The sequence below is a fragment of the Camellia sinensis genome, chromosome 3, assembly GCF_055761805.1.
Source record: "Camellia sinensis isolate YWXY chromosome 3, ASM5576180v1, whole genome shotgun sequence".
NCBI classification, from domain to species: Eukaryota; Viridiplantae; Streptophyta; class Magnoliopsida; order Ericales; family Theaceae; genus Camellia; species Camellia sinensis.
Genome location: NC_138963.1, coordinates 23,517,930 through 23,522,542, shown reverse-complemented (window position 1 = coordinate 23,522,542; position 4,613 = coordinate 23,517,930). Strand labels below are relative to the sequence as shown.

At 33.3% G+C, this 4,613-nt stretch overlaps 1 long non-coding RNA gene across 3 annotated transcripts; it reads right to left on the bottom strand.

Annotated features, from left to right (window-relative positions):
- Positions 1-796: 796 nt before the first annotated feature.
- LOC145822391 (uncharacterized) lies at positions 797-4,277 on the bottom strand. 3 transcript variants are annotated; one of them, XR_014363553.1, is made up of 3 exons: positions 3,979-4,277; positions 3,821-3,887; positions 797-997 (listed from the first exon to the last, which is right to left on the bottom strand). It is a non-coding gene; the product is annotated as an uncharacterized LOC145822391 (long non-coding RNA). The 3 variants fall into 3 exon arrangements; XR_014363551.1 differs by having other exon boundaries at positions 797-3,072; positions 3,821-4,277; XR_014363552.1 differs by having other exon boundaries at positions 3,821-4,277.
- Positions 4,278-4,613: the final 336 nt, after the last annotated feature.

Here is a 4,613-nt window from a genome sequence, read left to right as displayed (position 1 = left end):
ATTTTGGAGCAAATCGTGATTTCGATCTGTTGAATCGAGTGGTTTGGGATACAAATTGTAGTTAGATCTGAAGAAAATTGTCAAAATTTGAACAGCAGTGAAAGCAGAACCTATTTCCTCCGAATGTGAAATACAACAGAGAGAGACCAAAATTACCTTGCGAAGGGAACAATCGAGGGTGGGAGAGAGGGAACCTTGCGAGTGGTGATGATGAGCAACGGCAAATCGACTTCAACAAAGATAACAATGATGAACAATGGAGCTAGATTGAAGATGTATTTCAGGGGAAAAAAATACAACAGAGAGAGAGAGGAGGACAAGAATAGAGGTGGTCGATGGCCGCGATGGTGGTGATCGAGAGAGAGGGAGAGAGAGATAAAAAGGAAATGGGGAGATAGGTGATTTTGGTGGTTCTGTTCAAGAAGAAGAACAGAGAGGAAGAGAGATAAATAGGGAATGGGGTGGAGACGTGAGAACAGAGAGGAGAGAAAGATAAAGAGAGAAGGTGGGGAGGAGATGTGGGTATGTGGGAAGGGTCAGGCAGAGACGTGTTTAGCCAGCTGTGAGAGAGAGAGAGAGAGCAGAAAGTGTTTGGGCGGGAAAAAAATTCATCACAACCGTTGGATATTGATTAGGAATTATCTCAGCCATTTAAATGAAATGTATCTCTGATACATTTTATATATTTTCAAAAACCGTTGTGTCTTATTATATAGATAGCGTATGCCCGTGCCTAAAGGCACGGTGTAAAAAATGTTAGGATTATAATATAATTGTAATCGCAACACTATTTAAATTTAAGATTAAAATACAATTATAAAAATATATTTAATAGACTACACTCTACAATTCCAAACAAATCAAATATAAAAAAAATAAATAAATAAATATCAAATAATGCACATCAGTCAGTACTCTACAATTTAAAACAAATTAAAATTAAAATGTACACCAGTGACACTTTTTTGCTCCACTTCATGTGTTCCCAAGGTATCTACTGCAAGAAACCAATAAATACAAAAGAATAGATACAGAGTCAAATACAACTGCCTAAAACAATGATGCCAAGTGAAAGGAAAGAAGTGGAGTAAAAGCAATATTCCAAAAACTTCAAACTTACGGCACACTGTGGGGATCCTTAGTTGCTAAAATATTTTGATCAAAATTCTGAATTGAGGTTTGTGTTAAATTGTTTGCTTGTCCCCAACTGGCTTTTATTTTCAATGTATTGTTATGGTTTCTTTCATTTTTTGTTCAGTCTTTATTTTAACTTATTGCCTGTCTATTGATGCTGACAGTGCTGAATTATTGATTTCATTGTAGGAAGATTGGAGTTGACTTTGTGTTGGATGACTACATTGGTGTTTATTTAGTTTTACTTGGGAATGGCTGCTAGAGGGATTTCATGTGTTAAATCACACAATTTTTTACTCAGATTTACCATGGCTTTGGCATCAGCTGTCCTTGAGTGGTTACTGATCTGTATGTTGTTTATTGATGCAATTTTCTCGTACTTGGTCACAAAATTTGCTTGTTATTGCAAATTGTAAGTTCCATGCTTGCTATGCTCGAGACTTGATCATGTTTTGGGCAGTGAAAAACTTGGATTTTATTGGGATTTGATCTGTGGAGATCATAAATTTGAGATTTCATCTTTTGTTCTCTGTCATGTGCACAACAAACTCACAAAGCCTCCAACTCGCACAGTGGATTGGGAAGAATTCTCCCCCTACTATAAATAAGACAATAAAAGACTAATAAGGAGATTCAAAACCGAAAAGCAAGTCCATTAAAATTATACTCACACCATACTAATAGATGCCGTTATTGTGTATCTAATTGCAGCAGTGATATAAAATATCCAGTGCAAGAGGAACCACTGAATTCTTGAAAAGAACTCCAAAAAGATAGTCTAATTTTAACTCAAACTTGCTGGATTTGTAATAGCGAGAGATTCATGCCATGCTTCACATTTGACTATGAATCGGAATTTCTAATTGTTCCAACTTAGCGAGGCTGTTTAGGAGTTTGCTAATTCTCATCAAAGTTTGTAGTAGTCCAGTTCTAAGAGTAAAGCTAAATCCTAAATAAATGGAACTCACCACAACTTACCAATTACCAATATTGCCTAACTAAACAAATCAGTTCTAAGAATAAAGCTAAATCCTAAATAAATGGAACTAACCACAACTTACCAATTACCAACATTGCCTAACTAAACAAATTAAAATCACAAATCTAACATAGAAGTAGTAATAAATTGATATAATAGTAAAAAATAAACAATTTCTCTAAGAAAATCAACTTCGGATTTCACATAGCAAACCATATGCATACGTTTCGTCTGTTAAGAAATTTTTTTTTAAAAAAAGCTAACCATATATGCATGTATTATTAAACTCTCTTCTAACTGGCATAATCAATACGGCAAAATACATATACATTCATGTAGATAGGACAGAGATTTACGCTAATGGTAGAGTTAGCTCCCTCTAGTCGAACAGGTCAAAGACTTGATCTGAATCCTATGGAGCATTAATTCAAACATGCACAACACAGTCTCACTATTCAATTTAGTCCATTCTTAATAGACAGATTCCACAAATCTCCTCACAAAACGGTAATATCCATTCAAATTGGTCCCAGATTTGAGAATAATAAAACTCAAACACAGGGAGATTTAATAAATAATGTTAGGAAATAAATGATTTAGTCCATGAGAAAAACACAAACTGGTTATCTCCCAGTGTTATCTCCTATCCTTCATTTTATTATTCTCATTATTCATTATTAGAAATATGACGAAACTAATGTTTATATAGTAAATATGACGAAGTAAAATATTAGATAACACAAAAAATTTTACTATATAAACATTATAGTAAGCTTATTCCACACTTTTAAAATGAAGGATGACAATCTGGAATGGGGATACTTCACTGCAATTACTCTAGCCCACCATGTGCATGAACATGTATTGACTGATTGTAATAGAAATCCAAACAGTAGCGTAAAACAAACCCATTTCCCTATCCCCAGTAGAAATCCAAACAGTAGAAATCCAAATAGTTTCTGCAGATTGTAATAGAAATACAAACAGTAGTTACCCTCATAACAACATAAAAAAATAATAAAACAAACCCATTTCCCTATCCCCATTCCCTGTCACAAAAATCTCTATAACCCTCTTTGTTTTGTGCTTCTTAATTTCAGAACTATCAACTGAATTTTGCTTAGAAACCTTATGGGCAGGTGATTTACTCAACCAATCTTCTCTAATCATATATATATAGTGAAACCCAATAAATAAATAAAGAAATAAATAAGAGTAGAGAAAGAAAGTTGGCCATTTGCTTAGAAACCTTATGGGTAGGTGATTTACTCAACCAATCTTCTGTAATCATATATATATATAGTGAAACCCAATAAATAAATAAATAAATAAATAAGAGTAGAGAAAGAAAGTTGGCCAGTGGTTGATCAATTGGTATACAATTAGATTGCAATTACTATGGATCTTGGCAATTCCACTCCTCCCACAACAACCACACTTGTCTGTGTTTCAGTTTCTGTTTCAGATTCAAGAAAACCAGCAAGAAAACCAGTACCGATTACAGATGAAAAATATCCAGATTCAAAACTCAGTTAAAAATCAACCCAACCAAACAAAACCCACAAAAAATTCAGATTCAAGCAAACATCTAATGGGTGTGAAGCCCTGGACTGAAATGGGTAAGGGATTAACCTCTGAAATTTCAAATGATGAAAATAAAAAGATTCAGAAGGCTGAGAAGAACAGTTGTGATAGAGATTGCCATACCTGAGCGATGAAATCGCAACCTCTGAAATTGCAATCTCTGAAACCTATTGACCCACACACACCAAATCTACAGATTGATTCACTTAAAATCTGATCCAGAAACTGATTGTATTTCGGGGAAAAAAATACAACAGAGAGAGGGAGGAGGACCGAAATACCTTGTGATGAAGAGGAGCGTCGGTGATGAAGAGGAGCGTCGGTTACAAACTGATGAGAACAGAGAAGGGAGAGGGATAAAGATAGAATAGAGGGGAGACGTGGGCAAGCGGGAAGGGGAGTAGAGAGAGATAAGGATAGAATAGAGGAGAGACGTGGGAGAGGAGGAAGTTCACTCTTTCTTTGGGCGGGAAGTATGTGTAGGTATATATTTAGGGATAATCTCAGCCATCTATATAAATAAACAAATAAATCTTGACCATTCAAATGTCCTAGTAGGACAATTGTTTCTACTATAAATTCAAAAACTCTCTTCCCATATTATATAGATATATATATGGTTTTGAGCTGTATTTTGAAATTATTTTGGGTTTTTTTTTTTTACATATTTAAAAATGTATTAATTTCTTTTAGGATATATATATTTTTTTATAAATATATTTTTTTAATGCGCGCTGTATCTACTACATTTGTACACTGTATTTTTTTATTTTAAATATATAGTTTTTATTTTAAATATTTTCTTATTTTTTATTTTAATTTTTTATTTTAAAAATATTATAAATTTTTTAAAAATATTTTTTATATTTTTTAAAATATTTATTTTTTAAAAATTTTTATAAAATTTTGGATCACC